We start from the raw sequence: 20,996 nt of genomic DNA, 5'->3' as shown, positions 1-20,996 counted from the left end.
AAACTACCAGCACAGGCCTACAGCTACAAATGGATGACTAAACTTTAAGAAATTATTATGTGCAAATCTGTACACACTTTTTACCAATTATGACTAAAAAGCAAGCTGAACAATATAGATTACTTTCCATAATCGTTGTCTTTTCCTCATGTACATGCCAAATTGATTCCCTCTAGTTCAATTCTCTAACAGAGATGTAGAAGTAAAATCGATTTTCATCAACCTGGTTTCAGCAAGAGAACAAATGAACCTGAGTTTTCCCTAAAAGGCAAGGAACTGGATAAATTTTCAAGAACACTGCAGTAATATTTTTCAAGATCACAACACATTAAAAGAAGAAGTCTCGCATTTGAAAATTTTCAGGAAAGAAAGTCATGATTAGGAAAACAAATAATCATACACAAAACAGACCTAAGCTGAATTACTCTTGTCCATATGAGGAACAAACACATAAATAGTGAAGAAGAGCAGATAAAACCAGATCTGTTTCAATATACACAAGGAATAAAGCATCAATTTTAGCTTAAGTTTGTTCAGTACTGTGATACAACTCGCACGCAACTATAAGCTGACATAAGAAAGAACACATTATCAGACACGGTTGTCTTACTACTAATACGCGCCTTACTTTCTTCGTACCGAATTTTCAGACACAAAGCCAGAGCTTACTCAATATCCGTTGTAAATCTTCGCTAGAAAAAGTGACTGTTTCTTGTAGGCTGTGTTGTAGAATAATGATAAACAACTTCAAAAATTAGAATAAGTAATTCGGGTTGTATCTCCAAGGCAGCAAAATAACCCATGATGGACGGAGCAAGGAGGACAGCAAAAGCAGACTAGCACTGGCAAAAAGGGCATTTCTGGCCAACAGAAGTCTGCTAGTATCAAACATAGGTCTTAATTTAAGGAAGAAATTTCTGAGAATGTACGTTTGGAGCGCAGCGTTGTATGGTAGTGAAACGTGGACTGTGGAAAAACCGGTACAAAGAGACTATAAGGGTCTGAGATGTGTTGCTACAGAAAAACGCTGAAAATTAGGTGGAATGATAAGGTAAACACTAAGAAAGTTGAATGCAGAATGAGCGAGGAAAGGAATACACTGACAAGAATGAGGGAAAAGTTGATAGGACAGCTGTTAAGACATCAGGGAGGGAGCTGTAGGGGTTGTAAAAACTGTAGAGTTTGGAATACATCTAGCAAATAATTCAGAACGTAGGTTGCAGTAGAAAAGAACAAAAACACGTGCAGCCTAGTACTAAAGTGATCATCATTACTATAATCATTGTCTTCATGGGTTAAATTTAATTCTGTAATTCTTTCTGTTTCACACTGAGTGTTCGTCGGTGGGTAGGTTGGAGAAATTTTTTTGGGTCTGATTTTCGTATACGACTCCAGTCACTTGTTTGAAACACCTATTTCTGTAATCGTTAATTTTTATTCCTTTTTGCAACTTTCTCATTACCTATGTAGGTCCTTCTTGAGCTACCTATAAACCAAGATACGATAAATACTCAGGTAATCAAAAGTTACAATTATCTCCTGGAAAAATCCAGCTTTGACTATGAAACTTCGCACTGTGTCAGTCCTTCTTTACTGACGCGCCACTCAGTGCGACACGTTTTTCCCAGCCAAGGAAGACAGTGGACACCTTGGTTGTGGAAGTGTGTCATTTCTCTGTCCAGGAAATGATTCATTTCGAAAATAATCTCGACATCATTCGGAAATAGCTGTGACGATGGAAACAATATGTAGGCTATGACTGTGTCCTGTGCGGAATGATCTTGGGGGATTTTGCTGTGCAAAGACAGTCCTTTGGATAACTTCCACCCACACTTCTTGAGAGCTTGTAGGAAACTCTCCAAGATATTTTTATTATGAGTGGATTTCAATAAGTGATACAACATTCTTTTTCTGAAATCAGATTGGTTTTATTTAGGATTCCAGTACATCACGTTATTCCCTATTCCTTTGGCTACAAAACCCTCTTTATCAATATGATATCCGTTCAATTCGACGATCTTAGGCCACTATAGTGGGATAGCTGGTATGCCCCCATGGTACCACTCTACTGCTCGATGTCGGAGCCAACGTCTTGCTGTATAAATAACCTCCTATCATCCACTTGCTGCTTCCCGCAGAGTTCATTCTTCATCGGTTCAAATAGCCAGAAGTGTGAATGTGCGGGATCCGAGCTGTAGGTTGATATGGAAGAACATACCATTGGGGTTCCCAACTGGTCGACGAGTGTTTGTCAGTACAGCCAACAGAGACGTACAGCTGAGCAAAGAGGTGTTCGATTGTGATTTGCCGATCACTTCAAATGAGAGTGTCCGCACGTTCCAACATTGCAGGAGTCCCAGCTGTGTGCGGGCGGCTGGCACGCGGGAGATCGGACAGTATTGCGCGATCGTGTTGCGATGATGACAGACGCCTCGCCCAACGACTCACCGTGCTTTTCTTCGCTATTATGTCTCCGTAGACATTCTGCAAGCGCCTCTGGCCTTCCGGCAAAAGAAACTCAATGACAGATCACTGCCTGGAACGCACCTCGTTTACAGAAGCCATATGGAAGGCAACATATAGCGCCGCCACATATCGGAAATTCATGAAATTATTGTGGCTGAGGTAGAAATATTCCACGATGTCCCACAACATATTTCGCTTTTTTTAACCAAAATTGGCTGAGAAAATAAGTATTGCATTACTTGTTGAACGTCTCCGTAAATGTTACTTTTCGATTAGTGAGTAAAACTATATCATTTACTCGAATTCGAGAGGAATTCTAAGTTTTTTCGTGTGCGTGATTTCTGTTACACTTCATACCTCTCCCAGTTCTGATACGTTAGCGACACACCATAAGAAGAAGATAAAACATCTTGATGGCGCGTCTACATTAGCTGCGTTAAAACTCTAATTCGTCCTCATGTTTGCCCTTTTGCTCTCTCAATCTGTCAAAAGGCATGCTTTTAGCGGGACTACCAAGTGAGGTGCGTAGGCTTAATACAATATAGGGGCGCTTTTTGAAAATTTTGTCAATTAGCCAGCTATTTAATGTTTTAAAATTTTGAAAAAATTTATTTTTAATTAATTCTTGTATCATATTCGGTAAATATTATAAATTGTTCAGTTAATGTGATATCCACGTATATACTAATTCTGAAAATTATTTACGACATCACTGTGTGAGCAATCTGAGTGAACATTCTCGTAATATGAGTGAAAAAAGGACTTCATCCTTACTAAAGTAACAAATAATTATTGTCAGTGACATAATTTTATATTGTGTAAAAACCTGTATCTCAGACGATACCTATGGGAAAATATAATGAAAATCTCCATCTTTTGTTATCTATGATCCTTCTAGAATAATCCTTCTTCTTGTTCGATCTGTTGTGATTGATGTCTTGTAGCAATGAGGTCTGTAAAAACTGTATTATGTTGTTAAGTTATATTTGAAAAATAGAGTTTCTTTGTCATTGAAATCAACATGTATGTTTGAATTTTTATTTTAATATGATTCTCGTCCTATACAAACGTTAAGTTTTCTGTTCAGCTACAATGAAGCGCAACCATTAGCGCTGTTGATATACAGCGCGGTTTATTGGTAAAATGCTGAGGAATAACTGATTAACATTGAGAAATACTTTTAAATGTTAATGCATATAGTAAAGGTAAAGAAAAGATTTAATATATATTATTTGTTAATAGTAAAACAATGCCTGAACCAGGTTGGATAAGTGATTGTATTATGTTAGCCACCATCTTAGTGAAAAATTGCAGCCGCAGTTTTAAACTGAATTTTTAAACAAACATAAATCTTGATGGTCAGTTATTCCGATAATAATTGTGTATTCATGGCATAGAACCCCTTAGAGGTAGTAAATTCCACTTAGTTGTGAATGATCTTTAAATATAGTGCAAACAGCATCTTACGTGAAAAAAGTTGTTCCCTGCTAATGTATGAAGCATGAGTATTTCGTAAGAACTTTTATGAAATATTTTTGACAGGAAAGAATACATTAGTGTCGTGCGCGTGTGGTATTGTGCGTAAAAACTGTTTATTTAGCTTAATGAAAAATGTTGCCACCTCGAATAACAGTAGCGGTAAATTGTATAAGACCACTTTTGTGCAAGAACTTAGTGCCATTTACACTTCTTGACAGACAACATTGCTAAACGTTCCCAGGTGGAGATTTCTTTAACAAATTGAAGGACCATTGGCCGGGAGAAGCTAATTGCCCCAATAAAATCTCATGTTACGCTGACAATAAGCAATTGGTTTTGTTGTAGTCCTGCCCAAAAAGCAAAACACTCAGATATACCACTGCACGCCACATAAAGTATACCCAAAATTTAAGTCTTAGTAGTAGATATAACTTTCCACGGTAAAACTCATATTCAGTATTTTCAGGTTCAGGATCTTATTTACACATCAACATATCTTTGAAAAGTATGTGCGGTTAAGCGTCTCTGGGCTCAATAATGACTTTTAGTGTGGCTTACTTTCGCTCTGTCGAAGGAAGTATTCTCTCGAAAGCCAAGAAATGTACTGAATATTACAGTCGGAAGGAAGGAAGATTGGGGCTTAACGTCTCGTCGATTTATAGGTCATCAGAGACGGAGAAGAAACTCGAAATGATTCAAGGATGCGTAAGCAAATCGGCTGTGCCCTTTCAGTTGCCTGATTCGATTTAGGGAAACCTAAATCAGGATGGACGGGAGTGGATTTCTAGTATTCTAACAACTGCGCAACCACTATTGGTTCGTGTCGGAAGAATACATGACTGTAGGTCACAAGAGAGAAATCTCGTCCAAGATGTAGCATTTATGCAAGATCAGATTCGAATGCTTTGCTTACCACATTCCAATAATACATTTCAGCAAAGGGAATAATAAGCTAATAATGACATCTCAATCTACTGCTCTTTATGAACTCCACCCAGCAGATTATAATTAATACTAATGATGAAACAATTAGTCATCGACAAGGAGAGGAATCATTATGGACGAACTGAGCTATGAAGAGGAACCTCACAACATTCATAATAAATGCATTAATTCATGTTGGATATTGCTACAAAACGCGAACCAGTACATTGCAAGATCACTTTCTACATCTCAGGCTGTACACAGAAGACGCGGTATTGAAATACAGCTTAAAAATGGTTAACCAACACATTTTGTGTTTCTTCCATTAAAACCTGTGTACGAAAAGATGCTACGTAGAGGTGACGCCATGTTAAAGATACATTGAAAATGCGTGGCTCTTTGTACTATTTGCTATAGTAAAATCTCGGAAGACAATACATTGGTAATTAAAAGTTGTTGGTGTTTTAGCCTTCAGACCGAAAGGTAGCTTGTTGTATCTCTTTACACTAGTGTCTCTTGGACAAGTCTCTGCATAACTACTGCAGTCTGCATTCATTTGAACTTACATAGTTTAGTCAAGCCTTGGTCTCCCTCCACAAATTTTTACCAATCACACTTCCCTCCATTATCAAACAAGCTATTCCTACATGTCTTAAAAAATGACCTGTAAACCTGTGAGATACATGCGTTACTCATGTACTCCAGTTCTGTATCAGTTTATCGAATGCTTTAGTAGTGTGTCTGAGTTTTCTGTTTTGTGAATGTGGGAGTGCTCCGCTCTCTCTTTCTGGTCTCAGCAATGGTGCTGGTCTGACGCACGCCTGCGTGCAGGTGATTGTTGTGCAGAAGTATGCGCTTCTCTGTATGGCCACCTAATTTCCTAATCGGTTTCTCTCTGCATCGCTTCGTTAAATCTTACTACATTCTACTTCTCTTGTTGTGTTACAGCTGACCTTCATTTTATAGCCCATTTTCAAGACACCATCCATTCCATTCACTGAGCTTCCAAGTTATTTGCCATGTCTGACAGATTAAATTGTCAATTGCAAACAGCAAAGTTTTATTTTCTTATCTCTGATCTTTAATTCCGTTTCAGAATTCTGCTTTAATTTCCCTCGTTGGTGATGAAAGAAGAAATTGAATAACACGGCGGACAGGCTGCAACACTGTTTCATTCCCTTCTCTACTACCGTCTGTTCATGTTCATGTTCTTCGATACTAATAACTACAATCTGCTTTTTGTACAAGTTACTGTGCATAACCTTTATCTCTCTGTGATTTATCTCTGCTATCTCCAGAACTTCAAAGAGAGTATTTCAGCAGCACAGTCAAAAGTGTATCTATATCTACATATATAAACACGTGTTTGCCTTTCTTCAGTCAGTCCTCAAAGGTAAGTCCAATCAGCGGGTACTGTACATAATTACGTACATGGAAGAACATCCGCAGCACAGTAAAAAAAAAGCAATTATGAATATATTTCGAACAAGTCAGCAGTAATACGACCGTATAGTTCATAAGAGAAACTACGGATTTTCGAGGGAGGACAAGGCGCACTTGTTACAAAAACTAGTGTTTGGGCGTTTCAAGGATGCTCATTACAGTGTGTAGGATGTGGATGCTACTGACCTACTACGTCGTGCACATCATATTCGCGTGACATAGATTGTAGTGATTTCAGGGGATGCAGTGAATGGTTGTATAACTTCGAACCGTGCTACAGAATTCGAAAAAGGAAGATAACGAAATGGTAGATGAAATAAACAAATTTATCCCATTGCTGAGTCATGAATTCGTTTTCAACTACGACCAGTCGGGTTTTGAAGAAGTACGAAGAGAGTTTTACAAAGATCTACTAACATAAATGCCTGAACGCATTCGTATACCATTAAACCGACTGTTAATCTGGATGGTAAATTGACCCGAAAGTTATTTACTGTACTGCGAGATGCTGGAGGTGCTATGCTGCTTACGATTCTTACTACTGTGTGTTTTCTTCCAAGGGCAGTAGACAATATTAACGTCACAGCAAGAGTGGGAAAACGGATGTAAGAGAACTAGAACTATGGTATGAGCACTACTTTTGGCCAAAAGCTGGTAAAAATAACATGCTTTTCCTTGATTCCTGGTCTATTCGTAAATGTAATAGTCGTTTAGAACAAACTATCCCTCCTGAAAAGAGCGTACATTGCAGTTCATACCTATCAAAACCACTTGAAAAATTCAGCTCCTTGATGTTCGTTTTCTCCGTGTCTATAAAATACATTATCGCACTATATATTGATACGCCTTAAACGATAGCCAGTTTCATGATAAACTACGCGAGAGATTGTTTCGCATTTCGTTGCATGTCATCACATTCCATCGGTTCTAATCACCGCATTACACCAATATTATTCTATACGCATTCTTTAAGAGCAGATAACTACCTATACGTCCTGCACAGTACGTACTCCCAAGGAGTTCACCTTCAATCTTGATAGTACTAACCTCTGTGATCACTATAGTGCGCCATTTTTCATTCGGTGTTCGTGGTGCAAGTTCATGGTTTACATATATTTTGGATAAATGGCAGCATCTGTAGTAAATACTGAAATCCTTTATCTTACAGATCGATTTCGGTCAATGGGTGACCATCTTCAGTGCTAAAAATGCCTAAGAACCATCACACCTGAGGATCTTAACAGGAATGTGGCCAGAATGATAACCACCATTAAAAAATACAGAAACAGAAAAATATATAAAATATACTGGTTCTCGTACATCGAAAATATTGGAACCTTGTAGACCCATATCATAACAGCACAACACTGTATACAATAATTTTTAAATTTACCGAATAGTCTTTCTTGTAACCTTAGCAGTTAACCTTAGCAGTCGCCTATCCAACGTGCAATGAGTTTGTAGATTACACAACCAACTAGCTAAGCTCAGTACTGCAAAAACATACATCATAGTGCCCTCTATATTCCAAATCGTACGACACGCATACATAAAGTACAACAAATGCCATCAACAGAAAAACCAAATCTTAAATAAGAAATGACCTCTAAAGTCTAATGACGATTTTTCACCGTCGTAAGTCAAAACAAAACTTTGAAGACGCAGTACAGGCGTAATAAAAAAAAAGCAATAAAGTTACGTCGTCTGACGTAAAGTAAAAGATAAAACTTTTTAGGAATATACCGAACGTAAAAGCACTTAGTAATTTGTTAAAAACAAATACAGAAAACTTATCATCAGGAACAGCCTTTTTACATTCCTAAAAACGCCAATCAAATGTGAAAACATTAACCCTTTGAAATGGAACGTTACGCCTTCTCTTATCATACTCGAAGACTTGACCGACCTAATGATTGACATTATCAGGGTCAATTCTTAACAGGCATTTGCAAACAATAACAAAAAGACATGAACAAAAATACAATTATCTCCCATATGATGTACCAGACCTGCAAGACTGTTATTTCTCAAGCGAGCAATTGACGCCAATTTCAGAAACGAAAAAGTGGGCTACTGTGGTAACGTCAATGAATAAACAGGAATGTTCCAAATATATATTGTAAATAGAGCTCAAAAATAATACTACACCAATTCGATCTTACGTTTTCTCGGTCCTAAGAACTAATGTGTACCAATTCAAGATTACGTTTTCTCAATCCTAAGAACTTTATATTCTAGAGAAGTTTACTAAGCGTATGTTAACAACTCACTCAAACTACAAAAGTTGCTGAAGAAGAGGCTTGCCAAAATGCGCACCAAGTTTAAGCTCATATCGTGATTCAGCGTGTTGCACTGTGTAATAGCTTCATAACAGTTTATCTTCCACTCGTTGCTGGCCTTGCGGACGGCCCTCTTGCCTTGCGCCAAACACCTCTCAAAGTGCTCCCAGAAATGGGTACTTTTCGTAACTGTCTTCACGTTAAGCAACGTGCAGTTACGAGATTTCCAACTGCATAAAATCTCCATCTCCTAAAGGAAGTCGAGATATCTGCGTTTTTCTCCCCTAGGCAGTAATTTAAGCGGCAATGTCAAGTAAGGAGAATATTGCCCGAGACATAACAGCTCAAATTCACCAGAAATCGACGCACATAGTCAAACGATTCACTGGATCTCGACCAATATTGCTTCGACGAACGTTTAACTTTCCCAATATTCACTGAGGACATGTGGAAACGTCTACATACAATTTCAACGAAATCTGAGAAATTCGATCAGGGAGGCCTCAGTAAGTTGACATGGAATGACCCACTATTTAAATTAAGATCAATCAACCCGTTGTGTTATAGATTGAAAGAGAACATGGACCTCTTCCTTTCCTAATATTGTACGTTCTTAGTTCTTTCTAATGCCGGCCGGAGTGGGCGAGCGGTTCTAGGCGCTTCAGTCTGGAACCGCGCAACCGCTACGGTCGCAGGTTCGAATCCTGCCTCGGGCATTGATGTGTGTGATGTCCTTAGGTTAGTTAGGTTTAAGTAGTTCTAGGGGACTGATGACCTCAGAAGTTAAGTCCCATAGTGCTCAGAGCCATTTGAACCATGTTTTTTCTTTCTAATCCCGTGCATACATAACCAAAAGGCACGAAATAACTTTTTGACATGTACTAGCCGAGAAGCGGCGTGGACTGAGTATCAACCCCAATATGTGCTTTGCTATGTTGAGTTCGTCCATGAGAGTAAAATGTTATCGAAGTAATGGTACATCACATTGCCGATAAGAAAAGAAAGCATGCAATCATAAAGTTAGACAGAAATTATTGTTTCTTTTACTCTAAGCCAAATAATATACAAAAAGTTCGTTAGTAGAGGAAAGCAAGGTTGTGGACGATAATGCAGAATAAAGGTGAAATTACTATTATTTCGCTACGGAATTCGAGATGGAAGAATAATACAACCTTCTAACAATGAGACTTAAAAAAGAAGGAAAAATCGCTATTTTTTATTATTTTTGCCAAAAAATATCAGAATGATTTTTACGGACATAATCAATAGAAATATGACGTTCTATGAGCAGCGACGTAGTTTCCCTTTCATTGTCAGATTAAATCAGGATTGCTGCTTGAAATGAAATAATTTGCTACAAGTGTTGAAAATATACTGAAAGCTTACCGATACACATAATGATACAGGGTCTTATTTTCCTGATTCCAAACCAAGGGATGTAGTCAGCAGTGTGAGCGTCCAGACATCCTGATGAGGCCATCACTCCTTTGTCAACTGCAGTAGCAAGTGTGCGCCTAGACATAATCCTCTACGAGCCCCGTTGTCAGTGGTAGCTAGCGTCACGATATTGATTGCCCTCACAGCACAGTGAAACTTGAACTCGTATTGTTTCGTAGCAAATATTAGAGTTTACATTGATATGCGGTGTCTTGCAATTACGCATCCAGTCCATTCTCGAAGAATCCTCTAATTTATAAACAGACCATTTACTATACTGCTAAGACGCAGGCACAAGTTCGGATAGGGGTGAGCCTATAATACGTCTCGAAGCGTGTCATAAACCGCAAAAAGTATTTAGAATAATTGCTAAATTTACAATTTAGCCTGACATGAAAACTTTTCTATTTATTAGTAAAATCAAAAATCCGCTTCAGTTGTCAGTTGTTTTTTGTTAACTGAACGACGGTTACGAAGCCTACGACTTCATCTTCAGGTGCCAGCAAATAATTACGGAAAAGTAAACGTGTCGTTGGCAGGCTAGTTAGTCGTGAAGGGTCTCTTCCACTTCAAGAAACGCGTGGGAGGGCAGTACCAGCAACCGCTGCGTCCGTCTCAGAAACACTACGCGGAAGTGTTGGCTAGCTAATTACTGCAGTCATTACTTTTCCGCCATTGCCTGCAGCCCTTTCTTGTTCAATTCTCCAAGTGCAGTATCTCCTTATTCACACACACAGTAAGGCAACCATAGATACAGATTTCAGTGCGGAAAATGTTATCTCGCATGCATCGTCCTCCCGAGTGCAGCGGGGAAACCTTCAGACGGCACGCTTTCGCCAAGGATGGGACCATGCAAAGTGTCGTTGCAGTCATCTCCGTTGTATTGCCTTCCATCTGCCTTTTTCAGAAGGCTGGCAACGCTTTAGGTATTATTATCTCTGTCCTCCAAGTTCATTGAGGACTTTACCTTCTGCCTCGGCAATACTTTTTTGTAAGACCTCGGCAAGCTTTCACCGTTAAACCTTAACTGTAGTTGTACAAAGCAGTAGCGCTTGTATAATCATCGGTCCGCTGGACCCAGATATTTTTAAATAACGAAATTAAAATTGGTTTTGTCGTAAAATTTTTTAATTAATTTTGAATTTAAACATGAACAAACGTATTATTTAGCACAATCAACGGTAGGAATATTTATTATTTACAGTAATTTTTAATTATGTACAGCAGTATAACCTAAGAAAACGTCTCTGACAAAAATGTGTAGAAACTACTAAACAAAGACAAATAGGTGAAAAAACTGAAATCTTCTTCAATAAAACCTTTGACAATGAATAAATTGAGCCAGTTTATACGCAAGAATTGCACAGTGGCTCAGAACACGTCATGCAAATAGGCAGCTTGAATTTAGCACGCTAGTGTAGTCTTTTCTCTTTTATTAAGCGGACACAATGAGCATCTCTTTCACATATTTGTACTCGAAACATGAATATGCGCAGTTCTTAACTTTTCACCAGTTTCCTTAGAGTTACGTAACTATCGTTCAACGATTCCTCTAACATGTCATGTTGTTAACCAAAAACACTCTTTAGGTATTTCCATCCCGAGTATCTATATTAAAACACAAAATCTGAAGACATAACAAATACAAATACCCGCTATCTATAGTCATGGGTCCAGTGGTTCTGCCCTTAGAAGCAACGAGCAAACTGCGTCCGTTACGCAGCGCAGTCTTCGGCTTACTGCTGTGTTGTTGCCAGGAGTGTGAGGAATTCTGGCCACCACTCCATATTTTTTTGTACACTTTCAAAGACAAGACATTAATTCTCTGGACTCAAGTTTATAGTTAAGGGTTAAAATTGTACACACTTCGTCTGAAATAGTTTTTGTTATGGGTAGTGTCTGGCAGCCGTGTTGAATGCAGTTATTGTCTCCATTCTAGAAACTGTAAAAAATAGTGTTAAATACACTGGAGAGCCAAAGAAACAGGTACATCTACCTAATATCGTGCAGAGCCTCCGCAAGCACTAAGAAGTGCCACAAAACGACGTGGCATGACCTCGACTGTCTGAAGTAGTGCCGCAGGCAACTGACACCATGAATTTTGCAGGGCAGTCCATAAATCCGTTAAGAGTACGAGGGGTTGGAGATCTTTTCTGAACAGCACGTTGAAAGCCATACAAGATATGCTAAATAATGTTGTGTCTGGGGAGTTTGGTGGCCAGCGAAAGTGTTTAAACTCAGAAGAGTGTTCCTGAATCCATTCCGTATCAGTTATAGACGTGACACATCGTACTGCTGGATTTGCGCAAGTCCTTCGGAATGCATAGTGGGTATTGAAACGTCCCTTAGAAAAATTGTACAAGACTGTGCTTAAACTGACACTATTTTTGGCGCAACGCAATCTGACTTTCAGTAATCCCTACAAAAGAATGGCCCTGACTAACATTAACCTATACGTTTCACAAATCACTTACCTCACAAAAATCTTCGTTACTCGAACTACTGCAATAGTGCCATTTACACTTCTTGACAGACAACATTGCTAAACGTTCCCAGGTGGAGATTTCTTTAACAAATTGAAGGACCATTGGCCGGGAGAAGCTAATTGCCCCAATAAAATCTCATGTTACGCTGACAATAAGCAATTGGTTTTGTTGTAGTCCTGCCCAAAAAGCAAAACACTCAGATATACCACTGCACGCCACATAAAGTATACCCAAAATTTAAGTCTTAGTAGTAGATATAACTTTCCACGGTAAAACTCATATTCAGTATTTTCAGGTTCAGGATCTTATTTACACATCAACATATCTTTGAAAAGTATGTGCGGTTAAGCGTCTCTGGGCTCAATAATGACTTTTAGTGTGGCTTACTTTCGCTCTGTCGAAGGAAGTATTCTCTCGAAAGCCAAGAAATGTACTGAATATTACAGTCGGAAGGAAGGAAGATTGGGGCTTAACGTCTCGTCGATTTATAGGTCATCAGAGACGGAGAAGAAACTCGAAATGATTCAAGGATGCGTAAGCAAATCGGCTGTGCCCTTTCAGTTGCCTGATTCGATTTAGGGAAACCTAAATCAGGATGGACGGGAGTGGATTTCTAGTATTCTAACAACTGCGCAACCACTATTGGTTCGTGTCGGAAGAATACATGACTGTAGGTCACAAGAGAGAAATCTCGTCCAAGATGTAGCATTTATGCAAGATCAGATTCGAATGCTTTGCTTACCACATTCCAATAATACATTTCAGCAAAGGGAATAATAAGCTAATAATGACATCTCAATCTACTGCTCTTTATGAACTCCACCCAGCAGATTATAATTAATACTAATGATGAAACAATTAGTCATCGACAAGGAGAGGAATCATTATGGACGAACTGAGCTATGAAGAGGAACCTCACAACATTCATAATAAATGCATTAATTCATGTTGGATATTGCTACAAAACGCGAACCAGTACATTGCAAGATCACTTTCTACATCTCAGGCTGTACACAGAAGACGCGGTATTGAAATACAGCTTAAAAATGGTTAACCAACACATTTTGTGTTTCTTCCATTAAAACCTGTGTACGAAAAGATGCTACGTAGAGGTGACGCCATGTTAAAGATACATTGAAAATGCGTGGCTCTTTGTACTATTTGCTATAGTAAAATCTCGGAAGACAATACATTGGTAATTAAAAGTTGTTGGTGTTTTAGCCTTCAGACCGAAAGGTAGCTTGTTGTATCTCTTTACACTAGTGTCTCTTGGACAAGTCTCTGCATAACTACTGCAGTCTGCATTCATTTGAACTTACATAGTTTAGTCAAGCCTTGGTCTCCCTCCACAAATTTTTACCAATCACACTTCCCTCCATTATCAAACAAGCTATTCCTACATGTCTTAAAAAATGACCTGTAAACCTGTGAGATACATGCGTTACTCATGTACTCCAGTTCTGTATCAGTTTATCGAATGCTTTAGTAGTGTGTCTGAGTTTTCTGTTTTGTGAATGTGGGAGTGCTCCGCTCTCTCTTTCTGGTCTCAGCAATGGTGCTGGTCTGACGCACGCCTGCGTGCAGGTGATTGTTGTGCAGAAGTATGCGCTTCTCTGTATGGCCACCTAATTTCCTAATCGGTTTCTCTCTGCATCGCTTCGTTAAATCTTACTACATTCTACTTCTCTTGTTGTGTTACAGCTGACCTTCATTTTATAGCCCATTTTCAAGACACCATCCATTCCATTCACTGAGCTTCCAAGTTATTTGCCATGTCTGACAGATTAAATTGTCAATTGCAAACAGCAAAGTTTTATTTTCTTATCTCTGATCTTTAATTCCGTTTCAGAATTCTGCTTTAATTTCCCTCGTTGGTGATGAAAGAAGAAATTGAATAACACGGCGGACAGGCTGCAACACTGTTTCATTCCCTTCTCTACTACCGTCTGTTCATGTTCATGTTCTTCGATACTAATAACTACAATCTGCTTTTTGTACAAGTTACTGTGCATAACCTTTATCTCTCTGTGATTTATCTCTGCTATCTCCAGAACTTCAAAGAGAGTATTTCAGCAGCACAGTCAAAAGTGTATCTATATCTACATATATAAACACGTGTTTGCCTTTCTTCAGTCAGTCCTCAAAGGTAAGTCCAATCAGCGGGTACTGCACATAATTACGTACATGGAAGAACATCCGCAGCACAGTAAAAAAAAAAACAATTATGAATATATTTCGAACAAGTCAGCAGTAATACGACCGTATAGTTCATAAGAGAAACTACGGATTTTCGAGGGAGGACAAGGCGCACTTGTTACAAAAACTAGTGTTTGGGCGTTTCAAGGATGCTCATTACAGTTTGTAGGATGTGGATGCTACTGACCTACTACGTCGTGCACATCATATTCGCGTGACATAGATTGCAGTGATTTCAGGGGATGCAGTGAATGGTTGTATAACTTCGAACCGTGCTACAGAATTCGAAAAAGGAAGATAACGAAATGGTAGATGAAATAAACAAATTTATCCCATTGCTGAGTCATGAATTCGTTTTCAACTACGACCAGTCGGGTTTTGAAGAAGTACGAAGAGAGTTTTACAAAGATCTACTAACATAAATGCCTGAACGCATTCGTATACCATTAAACCGACTGTTAATCTGGATGGTAAATTGACCCGAAAGTTATTTACTGTACTGCGAGATGCTGGAGGTGCTATGCTGCTTACGATTCTTACTACTGTGTGTTTTCTTCCAAGGGCAGTAGACAATATTAACGTCACAGCAAGAGTGGGAAAACGGATGTAAGAGAACTAGAACTATGGTATGAGCACTACTTTTGGCCAAAAGCTGGTAAAAATAACATGCTTTTGCTTGACTCCTGGTCTATTCGTAAATGTAACAGTCGTTTAGAACAAACTATCCCTCCTGAAAAGAGCGTACATTGCAGTTCATACCTATCAAAACCACTTGAAAAATTCAGCTCCTTGATGTTCGTTTTCTCCGTGTCTATAAAATACATTATCGCACTATATATTGATACGCCTTAAACGATAGCCAGTTTCATGATAAACTACGCGAGAGATTGTTTCGCATTTCGTTGCATGTCATCACATTCCATCGGTTCTAATCACCGCATTACACCAATATTATTCTATACGCATTCTTTAAGAGCAGATAACTACCTATACGTCCTGCACAGTACGTACTCCCAAGGAGTTCACCTTCAATCTTGATAGTGCTAACCTCTGTGATCACTAGAGTGCGCCATTTTTCATTCGGTGTTCGTGGTGCAAGTTCATGGTTTACATATATTTTGGATAAATGGCAGCATCTGTAGTAAATACTGAAATCCTTTATCTTACAGATCGATTTCGGTCAATGGGTGACCATCTTCAGTGCTAAAAATGCCTAAGAACCATCACACCTGAGGATCTTAACAGGAATGTGGCCAGATTGATAACCACCATTAAAAAATACAGAAACAGAAAAATATATAAAATATACTGGTTCTCGTACATCGAAAATATTGGAACCTTGTAGACCCATATCATAACAGCACAACACTGTATACAATAATTTTTAAATTTACCGAATAGTCTTTCTTGTAACCGTAGCAGTTAACCTTAGCAGTCGCCTATCCAACGTGCAATGAGTTTGTAGATTACACAACCAACTAGTTAAGCTCAGTACTGCAAAAACATGCATCATAGTTCCCTCTATATTCCAAATCGTACGACACGCATACATAAAGTACAACAAATGCCATCAACAGAAAAACCAAATCTTAAATAAGAAATGACCTCTAAAGTCTAATGACGATTTTTCACCGTCGTAAGTCAAAACAAAACTTTGAAGACGCAGTACAGGCGTAATAAAAAAAAAAGCAATAAAGTTACGTCGTCTGACGTAAAGTAAAAGATAAAACTTTTTAGGAATATACCGAACGTAAAAGCACTTAGTAATTTGTTAAAAACAAATACAGAAAACTTATCATCAGGAACAGCCTTTTTACATTCCTAAAAACGCCAATCAAATGTGAAAACATTAACCCTTTGAAATGGAACGTTACGTCTTCTCTTATCATACTCGAAGACTTGACCGACCTAATGATTGACATTATCAGGGTCAATTCTTAACAGGCATTTGCAAACAATAACAAAAAGACATGAACAAAAATACAATTATCTCCCATATGATGTACCAGACCTGCAAGACTGTTATTTCTCAAGCGAGCAATTGACGCCAATTTCAGAAACGAAAAAGTGGACTACCGTGGTAACGTCAATGAATAAACAGGAATGTTCCAAATATATATTGTAAATAGAGCTCAAAAATAAAACTACACCAATTCGAGCTTACGTTTTCTCGGTCCTAAGAACTAATGTGTACCAATTCAAGATTACGTTTTCTCAATCCTAAGAACTTTATATTCTAGAGAAGTTTACTAAGCGTATGTTAACAACTCACTCAAACTACAAAAGTTGCTGAAGAAGAGGCTTGCCAAAATGCGCACCAAGTTTAAGCTCATATCGTGATTCAGCGTGTTGCACTGTGTAATAGCTTCATAACAGTTTATCTTCCACTCGTTGCTGGCCTTGCGGACGGCCCTCTTGCCATGCGCCAAACACCTCTCAAAGTGCTCCCAGAAATGGGTACTTTTCGTAACTGTCTTCACGTTAAGCAACGTGCAGTTACGAGATTTCCAACTGCATAAAATCTCCATCTCCTAAAGGAAGTCGAGATATCTGCGTTTTTCTCCCCTAGGCAGTAATTTAAGCGGCAATGTCAAGTAAGGAGAATATTGCCCGAGACATAACAGCTCAAATTCACCAGAAATCGACGCACATAGTCAAACGATTCACTGGATCTCGACCAATATTGCTTCGACGAACGTTTAACTTTCCCAATATTCACTGAGGACATGTGGAAACGTCTACAGACAATTTCAACGAAATCTGAGAAATTCGATCAGGGAGGCCTCAGTAAGTTGACTATTTAAATTAAGATCAATCAACCCGTTGTGTTATAGATTGAAAGAGAACATGGACCTCTTCCTTTCCTAATATTGTACGTTCTTAGTTCTTTCTAATGCCGGCCGGAGTGGGCGAGCGGTTCTAGGCGCTTCAGTCTGGAACCGCGCAACCGCTACGGTCGCAGGTTCGAATCCTGCCTCGGGCATTGATGTATGTGATGTCCTTAGGTTAGTTAGGTTTAAGTAGTTCTAGGGGACTGATGACCTCAGAAGTTAAGTCCCATAGTGCTCAGAGCCATTTGAACCATGTTTTTTCTTTCTAATCCCGTGCATACATAACCAAAAGGCACGAAATAACTTTTTGACATGTACTAGCCGAGAAGCGGCGTGGACTATCAACCCCAATATGTGCTTTGCTATGTTGAGTTCGTCCATGAGAGTAAAATGTTATCGAAGTAATGGTACATCACATTGCCGATAAGAAAAGAAAGCATGCAATCATAAAGTTAGACAGAAATTATTGTTTCTTTTACTCTAAGCCAAATAATATACAAAAAGTTCGTTAGTAGAGGAAAGCAAGGTTGTGGACGATAATGCAGAATAAAGGTGAAATTACTATTATTTCGCTACGGAATTCGAGATGGAAGAATAATACAACCTTCTAACAATGAGACTTAAAAAAGAAGGAAAAATCGCTATTTTTTATTATTTTTACCAAAAAATATCAGAATGTTTTTTACGGACATAATCAATAGAAATATGACGTTCTATGAGCAGCGACGTAGTTTCCCTTTCATTGTCAGATTAAATCAGGATTGCTGCTTGAAATGAAATAATTTGCTACAAGTGTTGAAAATATACTGAAAGCTTACCGATACACATAATGATACAGGGTCTTATTTTCCTGATTCCAAACCAAGGGATGTAGTCAGCAGTGTGAGCGTCCAGACATCCTGATGAGGCCATCACTCCTTTGTCAACTGCAGTAGCAAGTGTGCGCCTAGACATAATCCTCTACGAGCCCCGTTGTCAGTGGTAGCTAGCGTCACGATATTGATTGCCCTCACAGCACAGTGAAACTTGAACTCGTATTTCTGAACTCGTATTGTTTCGTCGCAAATATTAGAGTTTACATTGATATGCGGTGTCTTGCAATTACGCATCCAGTCCATTTTCGAAGAATCCTCTAATTTATAAACAGACCATTTACTATACTGCTAAGACGCAGGCACAAGTTCGGATAGGGGTGAGCCTATAAGACGTCTCGAAGCGTGTCATAAACCGCAAAAAGTATTTAGAATAATTGCTAAATTTACAATTTAGCCTGACATGAAAACTTTTCTATTTATTAGTAAAATCAAAAATCCGCTTCAGTTGTCAGTTGTTTTTTGTTAACTGAACGACGGTTACGAAGCCTACGACTTCATCTTCAGGTGCCAGCAAATAATTACGGAAAAGTAAACGTGTCGTTGGCAGGCTAGTTAGTCGTGAAGGGTCTCTTCCACTTCAAGAAACGCGTGGGAGGGCAGTACCAGCAACCGCTGCGTCCGTCTCAGAAACACTACGCGGAAGTGTTGGCTAGCTAATTACTGCAGTCATTACTTTTCCGCCATTGCCTGCAGCCCTTTCTTGTTCAATTCTCCAAGTGCAGTATCTCCTTATTCACACACACAGTAAGGCAACCATAGATACAGATTTCAGTGCGGAAAATGTTATCTCGCATGCATCGTCCTCCCGAGTGCAGCGGGGAAACCTTCAGACGGCACGCTTTCGCCAAGGATGGGACCATGCAAAGTGTCGTTGCAGTCATCTCCGTTGTATTGCCTTCCATCTGCCTTTTTCAGAAGGCTGGCAACGCTTTAGGTATTATTATCTCTGTCCTCCAAGTTCATTGAGGACTTTACCTTCTGCCTCGGCAATACTTTTTTGTAAGACCTCGGCAAGCTTTCACCGTTAAACCTTAACTGTAGTTGTACAAAGCAGTAGCGCTTGTATAATCGTCGGTCCGCTGGACCCAGATATTTTTAAATAACGAAATTAAAATTGGTTTTGTCGTAAAAATTTTTAATTAATTTTGAATTTAAACATGAACAAACGTATTATTTAGCACAATCAACGGTAGGAATATTTATTATTTACAGTAATTTTTAATTATGTACAGCAGTATAACCTAAGAAAACGTCTCTGACAAAAATGTGTAGAAACTACTAAACAAAGACAAATAGGTGAAAAAACTGAAATCTTCTTCAATAAAACCTTTGACAATGAATAAATTGAGCCAGTTTATACGCAAGAATTGCACAGTGGCTTAGAACACGTCATGCAAATAGGCAGCTTGAATTTTGCACGCTAGTGTAGTCTTTTCTCTTTTATTAAGCGGACACAATGAGCATCTATTTCACATATTTGTACTCGAAACATGAATATGCGCAGTTCTTAACTTTTCACCAGTTTCCTTAGAGTTACGTAACTATCGTTCAACGATTCCTCTAGCATGTCATGTTGTTAACCAAAAACACTGTTTAGGTATTTCCATCCCGAGTATCTATATTAAAACACAAAATCTGAAGACATAACAAATACAAATACCCGCTATCTATAGTCATGGGTCCAGTGGTTCTGCCCTTAGAAGCAACGAGCAAACTGCGTCCGTTACGCAGCGCAGTCTTCGGCTTACTGCTGTGTTGTTGCCAGGAGTGTGAGGAATTCTGGCCACCACTCCATATTTTTTTGTACACTTTCAAAGACAAGACATTAATTCTCTGGACTCAAGTTTATAGTTAAGGGTTAAAATTGTACACACTTCGTCTGAAATAGTTATGTTATGGGTAGTGTCTGGCAGCCGTGTTGAATGCAGTTATTGTCTCCATTCTAGAAACTGTAAAAAATAGTGTTAAATACACTGGAGAGCCAAAGAAACAGGTACATCTACCTAATATCGTGCAGAGCCTCCACAAGCACGCAGAAGTGCCACAAAACGACGTTGCATGACCTCGACTAATGTCTGAAGTAGTGCTGCAGGCAACTGACACCATGAATTTAGCAGGGCAGTCCATAAATCCGTAAGAGTACGAGGGGTTGGAGATCTTCTCTGAACAGCACGTTGCAAGCCATACAAGATATGCTAAATAATGTTGTGTCTGGGGAGTTTGATGGCCAGCGAAAGTGCTTAAACTCAGAAGAGTGTTCCTGAATCCATTCCGTATCAGTTATAGACGTGACACATCGTACTGCTGGATTTGCGCAAGTCCTTCGGAATGCATAGTGGGTATTGAAACGTCCCCTTAGAAAAATTGTGCAAGACCGTGCTTAAACTGACACAATATTTTTGGCGCAACGCAATCTGACTTTCAGTAATCCCTACAAAAGAATGGCCCTGACTAACATTAACCTATACGTTTCACAAATCACTTACCTCACAAAAATCTTCGTTACTGGAACTACTGCAATACAGCGAGCGCCACTAGTGCCAGCTAAATAAAAGATTCAAACTACTGAAGGCACTAACT

Source organism: Schistocerca nitens, chromosome 6, assembly GCF_023898315.1.
Source record: "Schistocerca nitens isolate TAMUIC-IGC-003100 chromosome 6, iqSchNite1.1, whole genome shotgun sequence".
Taxonomy (NCBI): Eukaryota; Metazoa; Arthropoda; class Insecta; order Orthoptera; family Acrididae; genus Schistocerca; species Schistocerca nitens.
This window is presented reverse-complemented; position numbering follows the sequence as displayed.